General features: G+C 41.8%; 2 long non-coding RNA genes across 3 annotated transcripts in view; both read right to left on the bottom strand.

The window, feature by feature from the left end:
- The window catches only part of LOC136013816 (uncharacterized), a 48276-nt gene that overhangs the window by 17751 nt on the left and 7732 nt on the right, over nucleotides 1-22793 (bottom strand). The window lies entirely within an intron of this gene.
- LOC136012784 (uncharacterized) lies at nucleotides 12640-16002 on the bottom strand. Of its 2 annotated transcripts, XR_010611961.1 has the most exons (3): nucleotides 15647-16002; nucleotides 15147-15221; nucleotides 12640-13780 (listed from the first exon to the last, which is right to left on the bottom strand). It is a non-coding gene; the product is annotated as an uncharacterized LOC136012784 (long non-coding RNA). The 2 variants fall into 2 exon arrangements; XR_010611960.1 differs by lacking the exon at nucleotides 15647-16002 and having other exon boundaries at nucleotides 15147-15464.

Here is a 22793-nt window from a genome sequence, read left to right as displayed (position 1 = left end):
TCATTTCAATTAGCTGTGTACAAAATCACCTATTTCTGTGTAACAATCTTTTAATCTTTATTTATGGCAATTGACCATTACATTTGCCAGCTTCTGTTGTAGGTAATAGAATAAAACGTCAAATGGGATAAATTGCATTCTCTCTCCTTTCCCTCCCTCTATTTGCACATGTTAGCACACTCGTATATATGTGTAAAGACACATATTTCTCATGAATAAAGAGAAATAGAAGGAATGATCTATCTTGGATTTCTGATTTTAGTTCCTCTGAAGGTGTTAGCCAGCTTCCTTCACTAACAGCAATACTCCAGCTCCAACTGCTCAGGACAAAGCCCAGTGCTGTGTGTTGGGCTCAGGGAGCATGCTCAAAATTGTGTGGGGAGGATTTTCTGCCTGCCTCCCTGCAGATACCACGGGATTCTAGCAAAAGTGACAGAGAAGCAAGTAGCATCCTGTAATCATCCATTATGAGAGACTTAACTTGATGACAACCTCATGGCAATAGCTGTTCCATCATGCCTTTTCCCTAGCAGAACAGTTCCGGTACTACCTCTCTTCTTTTAGCTGTGCTGGCATGGTCTAGTGTGAGGCATCCCTCCCTATGGCAGGGGGGTTGGAACTAGATGATCTTAAGGTCCTTTCCAACCCTAACTGCTCTATGATTCTATGATAGCCAGCAGCATTTTTTGCACACTGTGTAGACGAGGTCCTCAGTGCCATGGGTGGCTTTGGCAGTGCTGTGAATGGCTGGACTAGATGATCCTCAAGGTCTTTTCCAACCCGTTTGATTCCATGATTCTATGATTGTCCTCCAAGTTCCTGACAGAATAAGTTCCCCAAGGAGATCTTGGGTACATGCATGAAAGAAAGTCAAGAATAGAGATTTCAAAGCTTTTCATGTAAGGAGAAATACATTCCCCAAATCTGACAGCAACCATACCTTTGACTTACTTAGGTACCCAGAGAGGCAGAAAGCAGGTCTGTGACTTCATTTCAAGCTAAGGCCAGGTTCTGTTTAACATACGTTTTCTTGTGGAGCCATGGTTTGGGAAAACAATAACTCCCAGGCCTTGGGATATATATTGTTGTTCTCTGTGTATGTTTACTGAGATCAATTTGAACTGGAATAGCTGTTTCCTATTAAAGTTTCTTGCTAAGTTGTACCCCAGACTTACTTCATGATAACCTAGGAAATGCTGCTCAGCCTAAGAGCAATGAAGAGGTAAGATGAAGGACATTTTATGATTTAACATATCAAAAAGGACTACATATCACTGACTAGTTTTGTTTGTTCCCACTAAGTTTTCCCATTAGACTTGCACTGTCTTCACCTTCACTGCCAACTGTTTGATTGCTGTTATCTGAGTTTGTCTCTTTAGTTACAGTGGTGGCAGCAAAGCAGAATAAAATGGTGAGGGACCAGAAGAGGAAGAACTTAGGCGAGGACAGAGTTTCTTTCTAAAAGGAAAAGTTGTAGGTGAGAAAATAGTAATAGTAAGACAGTGTTCAGTGACTGGAGTGTAGTTTTCAGTGCAAATTAAAACTCAGAAGAAAGTGTAACTGAAAGCAGGCTTGATGCCAATTAAATAGAAATGCAGCCTGAAACTCTCTGCAGAAGAAACAACAGTTCCACAGCTCTGTCACAGAAGTCTGTTTCCTTCACTGGAAGATGCCTTTCTCATTAAAAAAGCCACAGTCTTGTTCTTGTCTCAAAATAACTCAGAATTTTCTTCCTTTGGTTATGACTGTTCAGTTCCTTGTGATGGCAGGAAACAGAGTAAAACTGATGAGTTGCAGCTCTAATTTTCTGGAGTAAATTTGAGGTTCATACAAGACCGTCAGGGAGAAATACAGAGACCTCCATATGAGAGATGGGGTATTAGCACTGACTCTGTGTGATACCCTCTTTTCTCCACACCTATCCCAAAATAGTGCAGTAACAAGCCAAGAACACTGACAGTACCTACTACTGATGACTTTGATTCCTCAAGTAATTTACAGTTGATTGAAATGTTAACAGCTCCAAAATCATCACTGCCACTTTTGATCATGTGTCCTAAATATAACTTGTTTTCTTCTATGAGAACTATGATTAGGAGACTTGGTGAGCCTTACATTTTTTAAATTGACCCCAGAATTATTTCTCTGTTAGCTATTTTTCAGCTTTCAGAGTTTCCTGTGTCATGAATCTCCATTCCCAGCCTAAGGGCTTCGTTATAGCTTTGCCTTTTAAGATCATGACTGGAGATTGTACCAGCATATATAGCCGTGTAGACTAGGAAGCAGTTTGTAAACAGAGCACTTGTTGGTACCTCTAGGTAGTATCTCAGCTAGCTGCCACTGCCTCTGCTAACAAAGGAAGTACATTACAGAAAAAAAGTACCTGGAGTTTATAGTAGATTAGAAGCCAATTATACTTCAAGAACATGCTACTGCAAGAAACTTCAGTGCAATTGTGGGATGTACAAACAGAGGTTTTGTAAGCGGCAAAGAGAGTGATTTTCCTGCCTCTGCACAGCACTGTTCAGAACCTGTCTGAAAACAAATGAAAAATAATTTGAGAAGCCCAGAAGAACATAACACTATTTTTGAGACCTTTAGAAAACAGCCTGATGAGAAATGGTTGTCAAGGATTTTTGTTTCTTCCATTTAGAACAGAGACATTGGAAGAAGGACATGAAAATATACCTCTCAGCAATGAAAATACTACTGAAAGAGAAAAGAGGTCAAATGTTTCCCATGTCCACCACGTGTCTTCAAACATACACAGAATTTTTTTAAAGAGGACTGCAATCCATGGTTTCATTTTGCACCAGGTCTGGAACAGAAAATTCTTTACCACAAGAGATAAATAATCCAGATATGAGACTAAACCTTATATAGTGATAAGTGGAAACATTGATCTTGGGAATATTTGGCGATTTTAACAAGGCTACAAGCAGTGCCAAGGCCACTTACCCTTCCCCAGCAAAGGGAGACAGCTAAAAGAATTTCTTCACATCCCTTCCAGGATTGATGATTTCTGTAATTCATAAATTCATACATGCGCACAACAGAAATCCTACACAGTCAACTTTCAGAGCTTTCCCACCAAGCTCTCCCAAAATGGAAACAGCATGCGAAATGCAAAATAACATTAATGTCATCACCTGAGGCTCCAAGACAGATTTTGTTCAAGTAGCCATTGGTATTAGCTGCCAAGGAGACAGCTGTCCTAGTAGTGAAGTCCTCCCTTTCATGGTTCTTCTCCTTTTAGTGGTAATGTTTCCTGCTAGTCTAAGTACAGATTGTATATAATCACTGTTCTCTCTCCATTTCTGGTTTATAGTATTTTGCTGTCTTCATAGAATTCAAGCATCTTTAGTTTTATTTCATACTCTATATAAGTATATGATCACCACAAACCATATGTTAAGCTGATTTTCATAACGGAACAGCTGTCCTGGCTATAGTGGGATTGGTTCAAATTGCCCTGAAGAGCACTTACTCTAAAATCACTGGAACAGGTTTGTATTCCTGTGATAGTCTCCAGTGAACACTCAGCAAGCACACGGCTACTCATGATGTGATACAATCCAAGTGTTAAGAGGCAAACAGGATGGACATCTGAACAGGGAACTGCTCTTTCAGTGGCTAAGACTTTACTGAAAAGAAATGCTTTTTAAACAGGAGGTATTGATTGCTGCTTCAGTCCCAGCCTAGATTTTAACAAAATGTGGGACCACAAAATTGTGTCACATTCACAGTATTTTCCCTGCCTTAGCCTTCTGGCTGAAAATACGAAGAAATGGAAGAATAATGTGTAATTCACTAATGATTTATGCTGTCAAACTGTGGTACCCATGCTCAGCTGAGATCTATAGTCATCATCTGAAACCCCTTATCACCTATAGTGTTCACATACAAATTATATTCCCCCCAATGTCAAATAAATCCTAATTTAGCTTTAACTCTGATGCCCTAGAGTCTCTGATTAAGGAGATCATAGTATCCCACGTCGCTGCAGGTCCCTCAAGAAGCAAAGTACAGCATTTGAAGAATAGTCTGATATAAATTTAATAACCTACCAACATTGTGTTCAGACCCGATACCTTTAATTAAGAAAATGACTATTGTCCCATTTGGAAGTTCGTAAGAATAGGACAGATAAAAGCAAAACATTTACAAGAGGAGAGTGACCATTTAACAAAGCAGTTTCTGGGACTGCCTTTGAGGAACAGTCATATCACAAATGTATTTTCTACTGGTGTTATTTACCATAGAGCAATGTGGCAGCCTGCAGCTGAACTCTACCCTTACAGGTTTGTAACTGGAAGAGTGCTGAAGGGCTTACAGCATTGCTGGTGTGAAATGATGCCTGCAACCGGGCTAGTCCCCTTTCCCTTGGGTTATTGTTTTGTCTTCCTATATCTAATTCTTCCTTAAAAGACACAAAAGTCAGTTGCTTCTCACACTCTGCAATTCTTGCCTTTAAAGACAACGGTCTGTGAAACTCTGTACTTTCTTCCCTTCTATTCTATGGTTGTCCTTTATACCCGCAGCCTTTATGGCACGGCTATCAATTTGCTTTGTATTTCCTGCCTGCAAACCCACACTCCTTGTTCTTTTTTTTTTCTTTCACATATGTAGACTTTGTTCTTCGGATGTGCTTTTTGAGTGCTACGTTTGAAATTCAGTATGAGCTTCCCTGAATTAACCTGTTTCACTTCACTTGGCGACTGTGTATTCCCAAACAGTTTTTGCAGCATTACAGTGCTCTGCTTATCTCCTTACCTCAGAGAGACCTGTTTGGTGTCAACAAGAATAGCACCCATTTCCACTAGTGTATCTTTAAGCTAGACTTCTTGCCCCATCTGCCTTCCTCTTTCACAAGCAGACTTTTTAAACAGAAAGCAAGAAAGTAAAAGAAACTCTGAAAACCGCTGAAACTTTTCCTTTTCTTTTTAATGTTCCCTCTGACATCTCACTGTGAAGGGGGATAAATGACCAAGATGCACATATAAAATGAAGGGAGTTTTCACATTTTCAAGGCAATCTACTCCAGAGTAGATCCAAAGTAAAGCAGTTTATTCAGTTCTGTTTATGGATGTCTGTAAAGTGACAAGGTAAAATGAAATGGTTTTGTCTTAGGTCACAGTGACCAACTTGGGATCTTAGGTTATACCTAAAGTTTTCCTTTGACTTTGCTGCTGGCTAAAGCATCTTTAACTTCCAAAGGTGACAGAGAAATAGCAGCTGTGGCAGTTTAATTACAGCTGAGTCTGCAGTAATGTCTTCTGCAGAAATCCCCGACTTACATATTCATGCAGCTTTTACCCTCTGCCTCTTTTCTCAGATTCAGTTTGCCCTCAGCTCTTTGCAGCATGACACATCTCCCCAGGGATTTCACCTCTTTATTTCAGAAGGCTCTTTGGCTTCCCTGCATGCACAGAAATTGCATCTGCTCTGCTAAATCAGAAGATACTTGCATCTGTGTGTGAGAATGGATTTGTTCTGCATTCAGCTGTTGCACTATGAAAACTTCAAAAGCTATGGAAGAGTGAGGGTTGTCAAAGAGTCCGTTTTCAGGAGAGAAGGGCAGAAATTTAATCCCACTCCTGATCTCCGGACTTGTGGCTAACACAGCTACCTGCTTGTGAGCACATCACACATCAGGGAACGGCCTGCCAACAGGTCCCTGTTGTCCTTTTCCTTATGAAACCTGCATCTCTGCCAGCCACTCACAATGCCAGACAAGTGTATGGTGAAAACCGGGAGCACAAAATCACTGAACAATGAACTCTGGCTATTTACATTCCACATTGACTGCAGCATCTTTAGCGTTGGGTGACACAGGTGTTAGGCACAACACGTAGTGAGGTGGGTGCAGAGGGAAGTTTGTGCTGCCAGGCTGAAGGCAGAAGTACAGTTTGAGGTCACGTCTTCACTTTTCCCTCAGGCTTCCCACAGGATGACATCTGCCATCTCCCTGCCAAAACACAGGCGTGTGTTCTATTAGACAGTGTCAGCAAACTGCATGGTGATGGCTACATTTCTCCTTACGCAAGCAGAGAACGTTGTCACGATAAATGACTACAGTGCTAAACCCAAAAAGTGTCATGAATTGGCTCAACCCCTCTGAAGAATTAGATCTTAGTTTCTATTTGTCTCACTTGGGGGAAAAGATAGAAAGCTACTGTTACTTCTTTAGCTGTGACAGAAAACAGAACTGAGAGAGATATTTTGGAAGCTGAGAGGTTTTCTTTTTTCATAATATTGCACCAAACCTTCTTAACCTAAAAATTTTACAGTGAAAATGTAAGGTACATGTTTCTGCTTACCATGTAGAAAAGAACAGTAATTCTTCCCAGGAGAAGACAACAGCTCTCCAAGAATCTTTGCTGTCCTAGATATAGCAGTATTTCAGCTATCTATCTGCTGGCACCAGCGGTATATTCAGAAATGTATTCCTTCCTACATTCGGAAAACCACTGGCAGGGGAAGAAAAGAGCAAACACCTACACCTCCCATGAGCTGCTGTTAGCACTTGTTTTGATGAGTTAATAAGAAGCCATATGGTCTCACAGATTCTATGCTCCAGTCGAGTTGGCTTAGGTTTTCAAGCACTTGTGGGACTGCATGTCTGAAGGGTCAGATTTTGATACACCTTCATTTTCAACTCTATTAATCTCTTAAGCATTTTCCCAACAACCTACCTTAGCCCACTGCCAACAGGCGTATCTTCTGCCCAATAAACACTGTCTGTTTCCAGACACTAGGATATAAGAATACAGCCAGGATTAGGAATTTGTGATCTAAGGCTGAGCAGGTCAGAGAGAAACAGCCACTCAGTGAACAAGACACTAAGGCTGCATTTCTTGGGAGTAGAGCAGCAGCAGGCAGGCCTGAGGTCTTCTTGGACCTGCTGACAGTCAGACTGAGAACTGGCTGCAATTAACAGCCAACTCTTCCAAACTGCCTCTAGCACAGCTTAATTCTCACCTAGACCTGTGGCCTGGTGATTCAGTGAGTGGCTTTTCTTTACAAGTCAGAACTGAACAACTACCTTAGAGAAGCAGTTATAGAAGCCGTTATAGTAATCTTTCAGCTAGCCTTCATGTAAAGACTTCAGTCATAGAAAGAGAGATTTCATAGCATCTTCCTAAGTGTCCTAGGATTGACCAGTGTCTGCACACTTCACCTCTGGTAGTTTTCTTTTGTCTGCATGAATTCCTAAATTAAGTTTCTCTTTAGAATGTATGTTGGGGTCTTATATTTTTAGGGTAATACCTCTTAAGACAGAAGACTACATCAGTTCCACAGAAAAAGGAAAAAATCTTTTAGAAAGATAGAGTAAAAACTCCTCAGAGCCACTAATTCCAAAGTTAACCACTGAGAAATATCTTGCATCTCTTTATTACTTGTGAATTAAATTCTAGTCCAGCCTTTCTGTTGTACTTCGGTTATTTTTTTCTTTAGGCAAAATGTAGGTAGTGTTTTCATGAGGAAATACTTCTTTTGTTGTTACTGCACTTTCCCAGCTTTACCAAGAACTTCTACTCTCAGATACTATTCTCAGTAATATTCTGCATACCTGTGCAGGTTATTTTGGAAACCATATTCAGCAAGGAAAAATAAAATAAAATATCTTTTTTAAACTCTTTTTTAATAGATAAAAAAAAAAAAAAAACAACACCAAAACCCAACAAAAAACAAAACAACACAGGAAAAAAACAAGTCAACACAACCACTCCTCCCCATTCTTAGATTTCACTAATAAAACATCAGTACCTTGGTATCTGACTTTGTATGATTCAGATGGTATACCTAACAGCCCAATTCATGTGTAAACATCTGTTAATGTTGCAAAAAGTATGGAAGGATTAGATGCGCAGTTAAGTATGATCTTAACTTTAAGGGGCATTGCAATTGCCCAGCTTTACTGAACGTGTGAATCAGCATAATGTAGGTAAGAATTATATTTTGTTTTCACTAACACTTGAAGCTCAAAATTGTTTTGAGTGCAGCTAATTATAGTATAGTTCTTTGAACAGGGAACAACATACCAGCACACAGAAGTACCTCTATTAATTACCAACTCTTGACAGAGCTTTCAAAAGTGTGCTTATAAAAGGTTTGCTACCAGCTAGTAGAAGCATATTGAAACTGTAAGACAGCATCTCTTTTATCCCAGTGCAAAATGCTTATAGTACCTTCCTGTTGGTAACCTTCACAGGACACCTTATGCCTGGAAGTAGGGACCGCTATCAGCAAACACAGAACTCTTCGTCATCTCTGAAGAGAAATAATAAAACTTAGTGAAGAGACATCCAAAACTGGAGTTTCATGAGACTGCATGGGAAGGAGATACCTTCTGTGAGTGACAAAAATGTGATACAAACCTAACTTCAGCTTTGCCCAATCAAGCTAGGAAGGTGCCTAAAGAACCTTGCTCAGTGTGAAGCCATGAATATTGCTAGAATAACTCCTGGAATTTCAGGTTTTCACTGGACATTGGTACAGTGTCAGTGCCCAGGGGTTGGTGGGGGGCTACAGGACAGTCTCTGTGAGGAGAAGCCAGGGCTGCTCTGAGCAGGACACAGCAGTTTCCACTAGCTCCAACCAACCCACTGCAGGGCACAGCTGAGCCCCGCAGCCAAGATGGTGGTGCCTTAAGGAAAGCATCTTTGAAAAAGGGCAGAAAATGCCACACACAGGTAGGAGGAGAGGAGAAAAAAAGTGAGGAACAGCAGTGCAAACACCAAGGTCAGAAGAAGGAGGGGAAGAGGCACTCCAGCCACTGGAAGAGGTATTCCCCTGCAGCCCATGGAGAGGACCACACCAAGGCAGGTATTCACACTGCAGTTCATGGAGGACCCCATGCCAGAGGAGATATTCACAGCCTGTGGCAGACCCCATGCTGGCACAAGTTTATTGCGAAGGACTGCAGCCCCTGGGGAGGACACGTGCTGAAGCTGGGGGAAAATGTGAGAAGGAAGGATCAATAGAGAGGAGCTGTTACAGACTGACGTGAACCCCTCATTTCCCGTTTCCCTTCCACCGCTTGGGGGAGCAGGAGATGGAGAAGCTTGGAATGAAGGAGTGAAGTTGAGCCTGGGAAGGGGAGTGAATCACAGAATCACAGAATCCCAAGGGTTGGAAGGGACCTAAAAAGATCATCTAGTCCAACCCCCCTGCAAGAGCAGGGTAACCTACAGTACATCACACAGGAACTTGTCCAGGCGGGCCTTGAATATCTCCAGTGTAGGAGACTCCACAACCCCCCTGGGCAACCTGTTCCAGTGCTCTGTCACTCTTACAGTAAAGAAGTTCTTCCTGATGTTAATGTGGAACTTCCTATGCTCCAGTTTACACCCATTGCCCCTTGTCCTATCAGTGAAGAGGTGTTTTAATTTTTGCCTCTGTTTCTTAGCATCCTATTCCATTTTTAATTGGCAATAAATTAATTTTCCCTAAGTTGCATCTGTTTTTTCCGTGATGGTAAAGACACTTCCTCTGTCTTTATCCAGGCCCATGACATTTTTCACATAGTGTTCTCTCCCTGTCCTGCTCAGGAGGGGGAGTGAGCAGCAGCTAGTGGGGTGTTTGGCTCTTAGCCAAGGTCAAGCCACCACAGTATTGTACAGCAGCATCTGGGGAACTTGCCGTGTGGTCACCAGAAAGTCTGCTGGAAAGAGAATGTCTCCTCTCAAAAGTGTGCAAGGTGGTTATCATTGTACATCTGTTCAGAGGCAGTTCATCCCTCTAGGTGATGACTAAGGTAATCATGCAAGTACTTGCAAGTACAGATGAACCCATCAAGGGACTGCACGTAGATAGTCAAGTTTACCATTTAATCTGAGCTGAGCACTCAATTCCCAGCTTTCTTCAAAGGCAGAAACCATTTCAGTTCACCCTTTATTTAATAAAAGTTCTTTTTGTCTTCTGTCAAACGCAGCAAACTATTTAAGCCTCAACTTTAGTGGAAGGGCAATTTAATTAATTCACAGAGTTATTCTTTTAATTGGATTTGACTGAATCTCAACTTTTCTGAAACTCAAGAGAAGAAGGTTATTGGCTTGGCTTCACAGATGCTATTTATGCTTCCATTTCAGCTAGCACCTGAAACAAGGTTATTTCTCTCTGAGGATGTCAGTCTGAGTCAGTGGCATCCACTGCAGTTTTATTAATTTAGCAACATAAAAATGCAAGAAAATTGAATGTTAAAATCAAACTCTCCTCTCTTTAACACATTTTTAAATTATGGAAATGTTAATTAGGCTGACACCAACTTGATCATCAGGCTGTTATCTTCAACTGACAAGAAAAAAATTCAATGAAAGCGAAAAAGATTCACATTTTGGTGAGGAAATATTGTCAGCTTCATCATGCAACTGTGGCATTTGATCCACCTGAGCACAGGTTGGTAAATGAGACAGAATTGATGTCCACAGGTTGTCAGTTGCCTTTGCTAAGAAAATTCAGTAAACTGTGAAGAACAGCCAGACTAGTCTACACTAAAATAACAAGAGGCTCCTCTTGTATTCTGGCAAGGATTTTTCTTTATCTTTTTTGGTTGCGGTGAATTCTTTGGTGATAGGAAAGCACATAGTTATCACGATCTCAGTTCCAAACAGGAGCTTCTACATGGTGCATTAATGCAAAAAATGCTCCCCTTTCCTCTTAGCTTTCCTTCCCAATGCACGGGCAGACAGGAGTGGGCAGCGTGTATTATTAGTGTTTGTGTTTACGTACCATGTATAAGCCTCAGCTGAGTCTAGGGCTGAGCATGCGGTCCCCTGGTGGCACCAGGGATGGTATAAAAACAGAACAGGACATAGTTTTAGCCTCCAGAAGTTCCTAAGTCCAATGAGACAAGAAATACTTGAAAAGGAAGCAAACCACAGAGTTGAAATTATTTGGCCCAGGCTACCTGCTGCCAGAGCTGGGAACTGTCATCAACTCTTACATGCCTGAGACCCTGTCTTTGGCACTGTGCTTCTCTTCAAACCACACATCTGCTTCTACAGGACCAGCAGCAAATGGTGTCAACGAAAGTGCCTCAGAAGTGAAACATTCAGTGCTAACAAAGAGATTATGTATCTGAATTCATGAAATGAAATAAAATCAAAACAAAGAACCCAGGTCCCTCTAACAGTGATTTATACAAAATTGGAATTCAGGTAAGGTAATGAATTCACATTCTACGGCTGCACTTGTAAACACCAAGGTAGCTGTTGACATTTCATTTTCTTATATTTCTATTCCAGAGAGGAATTATATATTCAGTTTACATAGATTTATTGCCTTAATTGCTTAGCAGCATTTGGTATAATACTAAAAAGGTCAAAATAATGTTTTTAATATCTATTGTAAGGTCCTGAGCCCCTGTGAATTACAACTGTAAAGCCTTCCTTCTAAAACAAAAAGCAGTCTAGACGCGAATGTGCATTAATGAAATGGCTTCAGAGGTGGGAAAAAGGAAAAAGAAAAGAGAGGTAAATACTGTTTAAGCTACATGCACAAAAACACATTTATGGAGGTAAATACTATTTTCTCTGGTAAGTGGAAATACGTTTGTGCTGTCGCATCTGAAACCCTCAGCTGTGATTTTCTCATTGCCTGCTCCTAAGCGCAGACCCTGGAGGGAAGGGAGCCTGTGGCTCTGCTCATACAGAAGCCTGGTAAGATCATCCGCTCTCAAGCACTGGGACTCATCTAGTGTTTTCCATTTACACTTTGCAGTAATAGGAAAATTAGGGAGTTTATTAAACAAAACTTTCCTACAGAAAGCTTTGTTCTCTTTTAAACATTTTCAGATTCTGAGGGAAAACCTTTTTTTTTTTTTTATCAAATAGATACTCCTTTTCTTCAACAAAATCTCAGTGTTTTTCTAAAGAATGTTTTCTTTTACAAACAGCTCTAATGAGTATCTTATGTCAATGACTAACTATGTAATTGATTATCATATAAGGTCAAGGTATGATGTCGAGTAATTCAGGTTAACTCTGCTGAAGTCCAAAGTTATGGCCAGGCAGTGAATTTTCCAAGATACTGTGAAGTCAGTACCACTGCACCACACCATCCTCTCTCTGTCCACACCAGCATGTGAACCTGCAATTACTAATGGGTAGAGTCTTATCCATGTTCTTCAATATTCTGATCAGGGCTGCATGATCCATGACATTATGTGCTCAATGAGGGCATGGTTATTACTGTTTTCCTTTTTCAGTCCTAAATTCCTTTGTATGTTTCCCATGTGCAAAGCACTGAAGGGCTTCAGAGCTGCCCACTGTGGCTAAATAGGAAATTGTTTCAATCAAACAATTTCCCACTCTGTGATGATGATATGTGCTGTAGCTTCAGTGCATGACTCCTACTGCTAATTTAGCTTAATATGAATGTGTAAAATCACAAAATCATTTGGCAACAGCAGTGTTAGGATGCAAATCAGAGCTGTTGCCATGAGATGAAGATTAATCTTCTAAACCAGAGGATGATATTTTACCTGGAAAATCTACAAACTGTGAAAAACTAAGTCTGCAAATAAGGATATGGACTTGTATAAACTACAGCTGATTCAGGTATGTACATTACCAAACCATTGTGACATTACACTGAAGGTACTGCAGTTTTTTAAATCACACTTTAATACAGTAATCGGTACATTTATTTTTTATTTAGCTCTTCATCTGAAATTGGAATTCTCTGTGCTTCCTCAGACCAATATTTTTCTGACCAAGTGTCACTATGACTATACAAGTAAAAGTTAATCAGGATTTAGGGTTTTATTGCCGTCTTCTATACTGTCACAATCAGAGCTGGATGATAGAAATGAGAAAAATAAAACCTTTCTGGACATTGAGTCTAATTCAGTGCAAAACATCTGCTGTCATCTGTGTATTCACAAGGTTCCTTGTGACGGATTTCTCCAGAAAGAGAAGGAGGCAAGATGGTGAAAGAAAAATTGTCTCTCAGCATCAATCTGTTTCTGTTCCAACCTTTTCCTTGCTTAGACTTCACTAATTCCATTTATTCTGTTTAGAATACTACATATACATCCTATCTGTCATGTCTTCTTGTATACCTCCTGTAACAATCAACTAAATTGAGTCTCTCCTGTTAAGCCCCTACACTTACTTGTTACTTTTTTGGGAGTCCTGATACGCTCTGTTTTCATTGTACAGTAGCATAAAAGTAACATATGTCTGCAGAGGGATACCCCATCTTCACTCTAACCTATTTCACCAAGAGAAAACAAACACAGAACCTCCAACTATTTCAACGAAACCAGGGTGAAAAAACTCTACCAGCCCTTAAATCTGTATACAATTCACACCTGCTTTCACTTTAAGCTTTGGGGGACCAGCCTTTTACACAGATGAAAATTAAAAGAGTCCTGTCTAGGTTCTTCTTTCCTAATCACTCCATACAGGAGTTGCTTAGCAAAAAATGCTTCACTGTGTCTTTGCAGCAAATATCGCACAAGGACAAGCTAGTCAGCACCTCCTTTTTCACACTAAGTCCTCCTCAGATTGCATCCGCTCAACCAGTCTTCTCTCAGGGCATGTTTGCTGTTTCTCAGTGCTTTGTGTCCTCCTCAATGCTTCTTCAACATCAGCATTGTCATCCCTACACACCTTCAAGAATGGGCCACTGCTTAGCTAATACCACCATGGGAGAAGATGAGGTGGTACCCCTCTTTTAAACAACGGTGCAGCCAAAACGAGTCACGACTGAAGGTGTTGCCTCTTCCTAGCCTGGCTTCTTTCTGCTGATCTGCCATTCTTCACATCAGGCTCTGCCAGAATGAAGAGAGTGGGAATTTTAAATCCTTAAGCAGACCCCAGTTAAAGCGATTACCTCCCAAATAAAACTTAAGGCAGAAAAATATTCTCTGTTACTATCATAGTTCTGTAGCTTGACTAGCTGCTGCTGCAGACAACAGATTTACTCTTCATCTTAAGTGAGAAATGAGACTTCTTTTCAAACCAAAAGGGGATTTTTTAGATTTTATTTAAGACAAAGCTTAAAGTATTAAGCTGTTCCTGTGTGGCTTGTAAAATGCAGTACCAGATCCAATATAATATTCTGTAAAGCGATCTGGGAAGCAGAGACGTGGGGCTCCTTGCAATTTCAGAGCAGTTTTCAGAAGCAATTTCTCAAGACCCTTTAGTGACAGGGACTACCTGTAGTCAGGAAAACAGCATGGTGAGTGAATGAACAAAGGAGTTAAAGCTAGGGTGGCCAAAAGCACAGACTTCTGCAAGAAAAACAGGTCCAGTGACTTATAAAACATACTGATAGGCCTGAGATCAGTATCTTACATAGATAAGAACATTTCATTGGCCAGGCACCCCTTGGGCAAAATCTGCCATGTGAGTCTGCCCAAGTACAGGTTCATTTTTCTTCCCACAAGGCAAGAACATTTAACATTTTCTGAGGTGCTGGGGTATAAGCAAGCCGTCAGAATTACACTCAGGGGCAGTCCTGCTTTGTTTTACTCATTTATTTATAGATACAGGACAGGGTAAGCTCCTACAAATATTTTTCTGCTGGAACAGGAAGGGGAATATTTGCTGATTCACAGCAATCATTTACAGACCTTCAACTTTGACTGCTAAATCGCTTCACACGTTAAAACCACCCAGCCCTGTGCTTCTGTGCTCAAGCAGGCATGCAGTTAACTTGTGTGAAAATGCCCGTCCATATACCATGGAACCTCCAGCTGGACTACTGAATGTAAAGCATCTTGCAAAATGAGACTGATTGCACTGTCCAAAACCCTGCCCAAGCACATGCAGCTGGAAGAAGGGATGGTGACACCACTGTGACTAATGAATGCAGGCCATCAGTAATCAAAAAGTAATCAAAAGTAATCAAAAAAGGAACTTCCTCCCTCAAACCCACTTACTGTTTGGGAAATTCTATCACTATGCTTTGGGAAAATATATTCATTTTTTCCCCCTGGATGCTTATGTGTGTGGCAGTGCCAACTCTTAAAATAAGAAGGGTCAAGCTTGCTTAACACTTAAATACTTGTTTGCTGCTATTTCCAACAGGAAAATCTGGATTGCACATTTAAAGAAGAAAGAAAACAGAAATGTGGATAAAATTCTATGAGTAAGAGGGCAGAAACAAAACGATCATTATTTTTACATGCTAACCTGTTCCAGTGGGCTGCTTGCAAAGCCCAGTTGGTTGCTTCACATTTCTCTGGCTGTCATCCCCCTGGGAGATTCCTGTGACCATTAAGAACCATGGAGCTAAAACCAAAACCAACTGATACACGAGGCTTCCTTATACTAATTGCAACAGTGAACATTTTTCAGAATACTTATCATCCTGGGGGAACAGGCAGGATCCATGAAGATGAGGTTGTTTTCACAACTTTATCCAAATATTGTAGCTTCTGCTGCATTAGATGAACACCCCTGGGATTCTCCTAAGGGATGTTTCTGTAACAGCAGAATATTCCCCTTCTGGTGCTCATAAACTAAAAGAGGAATCCTTGAATAGAGATATCCCTTAGAGTTTGGGCTCTTTTTGCTCCTCTGAAGGGATTTTTGTCATTAAACCTCTTACCTCTGCCAATCCCTGCTATGTCAAGCATGTGGTGGTAGAGGACTTTTCCATCTTAATGCTTATTCACTCTGCTCCATCTTACCATACCACATCATCCTATATCAAGACATTCTCTTAGTACAGAAGGTTTTCCCAGAGCATTAGCTGTTTTTTGAGGTTACAAATCCATCTTCCTCATGTTCACTGCTGCACCATGAAGTCTTCTTTTCTCACCCTAGGCATCCAGCAGGCGATAAACATAGTTGACAGCAGTACTGCACTTCCTTCTCCCCTCCTATCCCTCTATCTCATCAGCCACTACTGCCATATCGCTTCCTCCTGTCACCTCATCCCTATTTGGCCTCCCCAGTCAACCTCCCCATGTAATCCTCACTATACCCTCAGCAGCTATTCTGCTCAAAAGTGCCTTTTACCCACTGATGCTCATCAATCCTGAAAAGCATTTGCCTTATTCCCTTTGGTTGTCACCAGCCTTTTTCCATACCTGGCTTTTCCCAACCCTCTTTTAAGGGTTAACCACTGACAGGGTTAATGATGGAAGGAAACATCTGTGAAATGGGAAGGGCAAAAGCTCCTAATTCACACTGTCTTTTTGTTTCCCTCCCTCCCCACCTTGTTTTTAAAGGAAAAAGCTGCAGATACAATTTCAAGGACTGCATGCAGCTGAAATTGCACCAGAGGGGAGAGTGTTCCAGCCCAGAAGGTGTTGGGAAGAGAGTCCAAGCAAAATGTCTATCTCTAATTGTAAAATGGAAGAACAATATGATTAATTATCTTCCACTTTGGAGGCAAGGGCTTGGCAAACCTCTCCTGACTGCTGTATTACCATCAAAGCTGATACATTAAGACGCATGCACAATGAGAAATTATAAAAGCAGAGCAGCACAAAGGATGTGGGTGCTGCAGGAAGAAAGATTCAAAAGCCTAACTATGCATAGAACTGGGCTTAAACACACCTGTAACAGAAAAAAGACACAGTGATTTTCTCATCAGTATTTGAAGTGTGTGAGCACCAAGGGGAGTTACCTCCTTCAACAGAAAGGATGCAATTAAGAACTGGAGATGAAATCACACAGTGAATTTAAACTGCTCATCGTGGAGGGAAGAAAAACAAGTCTTTACATAGGAAGATATTCTAGGAAGTGGGTGTCCCAGTGGTTGGGGCGCAGAGAACTAGAGTGATTCAATGGAAGCACATTGCTTGCAGCAGTCTCACGGTGCCACGGACACACAATAGATGATCTAAGGGGATTTTCCATCTGTTGACTCCATGCTCAGGAGTAAATGACTGTGAGCTCAAGATTTGTATGTGTTTATCAACACATACAGCTTCTTTGTGCTGTGTCCCACAGGTCGGAATCACTTTGCTTTTTCCTGTGGCCAGCAGAAACTCCACTCGAATTTTTAACAAAGGACTGTCTTTTTTAAAAAGCTTTTCTTATCCCAATATGTTGAATCTGTCTTGGAGTTGTACTACTGTGTAATCAAGTTTAATGCGTTCTAGTTGGAGGCACAAATAAGGTGGATGCTGTAGTAGCAGCGTACTGATGGGATTTTGCTCCAGCTGATGATACACCCTGGAGTGCTTCCAATTTTCAAACTTGGAATCTAATGGCTCATTCCTGCTTTTTAAAAGGGAGCGTGAGTGAGACAGAGACACAGGGTGCAAGCACTGCACTGCTTGTCTCGTAAAAGTCAGCTACACAGTGTATGTGAACCCAGACCAGTATCTCACCCCAGAAGCTGGGAGAGGGACACAGAAAGCAGACTATGGGTTGCACTTTGGCAGTTGGTTTGGACGATACAGATCTAACTGCTCTCACCGCCAACACACATGGATGCCAGGGATGTTATGGGAACTTGGAACAACTTATCTAAACATCTAAATATCATCAGCAGGATGGAGAAATGGGGAGTCTTGTCCCAGACAGTTGCAGGCAGGAGGGATGTACTGCTCTCCTGCTTCACGTTTGCTTTAGCCCAGAGCTCAGGGCTTCCTGGGGTAGCTTCCTAAAAGCACCAGGCTGAATTCTGGTTTCTATGGCTCTTTATAATAACTGATTTTCCATAGCCTGGGCAGTGTGGAGGGTAGCACCGATTTGTTTATTTTGGAAAACCACATACAAGTCCCAGCAATCATTGCATCCCCCCAGAAAGCATTTTGCAGACTACAGCCTGTAAAAGAGGCCTGGGTCACCTCTTTTTAGTACTTAGAGTCACCAAGATGGTTTTGATGCAGAAATTTCTGCCCCACATTCTCCAGTTTACATTTTGTGGGAACTTGATTGTCTGGTGACTTGACATTAGTGGGAACACTATCGGTTTCAGAGAATTCAGTTAGGAAAAACTGCTTCTTACTTTTGCAAAGTCTTCCTTTATTTGTCTTGGATGATGCTATTTTCTTTGTTCACCTCTCACCAGCACCGGATAATTCAAGCTGGATGCACCAGTTCAGCAGCCTGATATTTAAGTACATATTTACAGGAAAAAGGCGTTCACTGAGCAGCCCTTGCCTCAGGACTTGGACTCTGACAGGCTGGCAGAGCCCAGGGGTTTTGCCCATTAGAAAACAATACAAGGCTCACCTCCTGTCAGGCATTTGGGTGGATGCCCGATTTACTTTCAGAGGCAAACTTCTGGCTTTAATCTTGCATTTTCATGTCACACATTACATTAAATGTTACACACAGAGTATCAAAGAAACAATTCAGTGCAATTCCTGCAGCTCTCCTGCATGTATTGATTTCATCTAACATGTGCCAGGTATGTCTTTCAGCCTTGAAATTTTCCAGCACCACAGAACGGTCTGATTTCTGTTCCTCTCCTGATGTATGTCTTGGGGACAAGTTATAAGGCACAAATAACACAAGCGACCTCCTTATAGCAAAAGTGTCTCTCCAAAGTCAAAATGCTATAGGCACGTGTGTCTTTTTCAAACTGCCCTATGCACAAGTCCTGACTGTGATAAACAGCATGTTGCTGACAAATGAGTTGTGTTCATAATAACTCTTCCTACAAGGCAACCAGGAAAGGAGATGCACTTTTCCCACTGCCTTTTCTCCTGCGGATTGTGCAGTCCAAAATCTCCATATAAATAAATCCAGACACATATAAACATGCAGCTTCTAACCTCTGCCAAGCAGTCCATAGTGGGACTTCCAGTAGCACCAGGAGCTTGCTCCTGCAAAAAATCCCTATTCTGAATTTGCTCTCCGTTATAATCTGTGAAACTAATTATGACTTGACTACACATAGTTTCTACTGAAAGCTTGCTCGTCCATGCCCCACTTTCCCTTACAAAGGCAGGTTCTCCATTGTTTTCTCTCTCTCTGTCACTGTATTTCCAGTGCTAGAGATATTAAAATCAGTCTCAGACAGGAAAGCATATTGGCACAGCACCTTGGGAAATGGCAGTAAGAAGATCCCTACAGACCAGATTCTGGACCTGGCTCAGATGAGCTATTTCCCTCCCACACCTGGAAAAAGGCTGAAATGAGGACAGAAGATTTTCCATTTACATTTATTTACCAGTGGTTTGAAAGATGCTGTACTCACTGCCAAGCTTTCCTTTTCTTAGTCCAAACAGGAGCATGGGTCTAAGTTACTTGGAGAAGTTTTTCTTTCTGCAGCAGGCCTGACAAACACATGGAGATAAGGTAGTCTAAGAAATACTGAAGAATAAAAAGGGCATTAAAATAAGGACTTGACAGGATATGAAAGCCAAGAAAGGATTAAAACATTAAAGAGAGCACTCTAGTAGCCTAAAGACTTTTGGACAAAGATATGATCTTGGGAGTTTTTTACTTCGTGAGTTTTTGCATTTGAAGTAACAAACTTCAAACCATGGATGTGGAGGAGTCACTCCAGGGCTTACAAATTAATCTAACTAACTGACCACAGGAGATAGACGTTTTTGTCAAAAAAAGACTCATCTGACTCGGCATACCTGACACCTGACTCTAATGAATCTTCATACCATAACATAGGTAGAGAGAGAGAGATGATAGACGATAGATAGGCAGATAGATAGATAGATAGATGATAGATAGATAGATAGATAGATAGATAGATAGATAGATAGATAGATAGATAGATAGATAGATCTTCCTACCATCCACTATTTTCCTTTCACCAATCAAACATCAAATCCTTCTCCATTCTCCTATGTACCACTCACATTCTGTTCTGCAGGTCCTGCCACATGGCAGCAGCGCCTGCCCCTGGTATCTCTCCTCCTCCTCACCCTGAACATCTGATTTCACATCTGAATTAAAAATGCTTTCCTTTTTGTCCATGCCTCTACTCACCATGTGAGAGCTGTAGTACAGGTCCTAGTTAGTTACTGGAGCACTGGGGCTATCACCACCCTGTATCTGTCAGCATGTTCCAGGGAACACTGTCACCCTGGGGGGTCTCCTGTGTGCCTTCCATCGATCCATCAATCTATCCATCCACCCACACACCCACCCACCCATCCATCCTTCCATCCATCCATCCACCCATCCATCTGTCTGTCCATCCGTCCATCCATCCATCCATCCATGCATTCATCCATCCATCCCATGGGCAGTCCAAGGATGCTCATACATCCCCCCTGGCCATGCTGCAGCAGCACTGACAATCTTCATGAAGCATTCCATTGACGGTATTCTGTGACAACATGTATGGAATAGCTGCCAAGGCTACATAATATGCTAGCAGCCATCCTCATGAGGGATATGTATGCTGTGGGAAGTATACTGATCTACCCTAGTTCTATACCTACACGTAAACACCTTCCTTTCACATGTCTCAGGACTTTCTCACAGATAGATTCATAGAATTGACTCATAGAATAGTTAGGGTTGGAAAGGACCTTAAGATCATCAAGTTCCAACTCCCCTGCCATGGGCAGGGACACCTCACACTAAACCATGCCACCCAAGGCTCTGCCCAACAGGGCTTTGAACACTGCCAAGGATGGAGCATTCACAGCTTCCCTGGGCAACCCATTCCAGTGCCTCACCACCCTTGCAGTAAAGAACTTCCTCCTAATATCCAATCTAAACTTCCCCTGTTTAAGTTTTAACCCCTTACACTTGTCCTGTCACTACAGTCCTTGACGAAGAGTCCCTCCCCAGCATCCCTATAGCCCCCCTTCAGATACTGGAAGGCTGCTGTGAGGTCTCCACACAACCTTTTCTTCTCCAGGCTGAACAGCCCCAACTTCCTCAGCCTATCTTCATACAGGAGATGCTCCAGTCCCCTGATCATCCTCGTGGCCCTCCTCTGGACTTGTTCCAACAGTTCCATGTCCTTTTTATGTTGAGGACACCAGAACTGCACACAATACTCCAGGTGAGGTCTCACAAGAGCAGAGTAGAGGGGCAGGATCACCTCCTTCGACCTGCTGGTCACGCTCCTCTTGATGCAGCCCAGGATACGGTTGGCTTTCTGGGCTGCGAGCGCACACTGAAGCTGGCTCATGTCAAGTTTCTCACCGACCAACACCCCCAAGTCCTTCCCAGCAGGGCTGCTCTGAATCTCTTCTCTGCCCAACCTGTAGCTGTGCCTGGGATTGCTCCGACCCAGGTGTAGGACCTTGCACTTGTCATGGTTGAACTTCATAAGGTTGGCATCAGCCCACCTCACAAGCATGGCAAGATAACCAGAGCAGACCAGCATTTAAGTTGGGGCCGTTCAGCCTGGAGAAGAGAAGGCTGCGTGGAGACCTCATAGCAGCCTTCTAGTATCTGAAGGGGTGCCTATAGGGATGCTGGGGAGGGACTCTTCATCAGGGACTGTAGTGACAGGACAAGGGGTAACGGGTTAAAACTTAAACAGGGGAAGTTTAGATTGGATATTAGGAGGAAATTCTTTCCTGTTAGGGTGGTGAGGCACTGGAATCGGTTGCCCAGAGAGGTTGTGAATGCTCCATCCCTGGTGGTGTTCAAGGCCAGGCTGGATGAAGCCTTGGGTGGGATGGTTTAGTGTGAGGTGTCCCTGCCCATGGCAGGGGGTTGGAACTAGATGATCTTGAGGTCCTTTCCAACCCTAACTATTCTATGATTCTATGATTCCTGCCTCTCATCAGCAGCTTTCAAGGAAGGATCATTAAGAAGGTATATTCCAGTACAAGAAAGACATCAGGCTCAGTTCATTTAAAAGAGATATTTCAATAAAGCTAGTTTAACATTCAGATCAGAAGAGCCCTCAGGGATTTCTGTGCCTGACCCACAAATCTCTGATGCTCAACGGTAGACTGTGTTTATACAATATCAATGTGTAAGATATGGAGATGCCCAGGGAGTGTGGATTTCCCTAAAATACTATACGTGCTTCTTTTATTGAACTCCACAATACAGTGGTGTTCAGCCATAAAGTGTGGGAGGGTATAGACAGCAATACACAAAGTGATCAGCTTCTCCACTTGTATTCCATATTACAGTATGTGCATCCCTGGTAGAAAGTGATAGAAAACTTGATATTTGGATCCTTGGTGGACTCAAAAATGAGTAGGAAGAAAATGAAAGCCAAAATGTTTACAGAGATATCAGACCTCACTGGAAAAAATATTTATCTTTCAGAAGTATTCCACTTGTTTCCTTAAGTGATTCAGTGCTTTAAATAAACAGTTTTGATTGCCTTAAGTGTTCTAAAGAAAAACATCTGGATTCCAGTTATATTGAGGAACTAGAGCACAAATAAAGCAGTGTCTATCAAACCAGGTAAATAGTAAGAGCTTCTTTTATAAATCAAGTTGTAAGTTTTTGTGATCTTCCCAGGACATTCATGGCAGAATTTTACAGGCTCTGTAAAGAGTACCTATTCACAAAAGTACCTGTGTCCAGACAAGAAGGTGGGAATAAGTTGTACCACTAAGCCAAAAGGATGCTACATTTCCTCTGCAACACCTTAAATTATAGTTAAAGTGTTCTGAAAGAAATACAGCATTTGAAACATTGGAAGTAACAGCAAAGTCTCAGCACAGTCAGTTACGCTGAGTCACCTAGTTCAAACAAGGCTACATCTAGATGTAAATAACTCTTTACACACTTAGAGGTAACACAGTTCTTTTAATATATTTTGCAGATCTGTCCCAGCTTTCACTGTTTTAAAAACTAGATGCCCTGAAGATACAATCTGTAGCTTAGTATGTGAACTGCCATCTTACATGACATTATTAAAGGGTGGCATATAGCACATCAGCCCAGTGAATGGGTGCCCCTAAATTTACTCCCACAGAATCA

Source organism: Lathamus discolor, chromosome 4 (genome assembly GCF_037157495.1).
Source record: "Lathamus discolor isolate bLatDis1 chromosome 4, bLatDis1.hap1, whole genome shotgun sequence".
Taxonomy (NCBI): Eukaryota; Metazoa; Chordata; class Aves; order Psittaciformes; family Psittacidae; genus Lathamus; species Lathamus discolor.
This window is presented reverse-complemented; position numbering and strand designations above follow the sequence as displayed.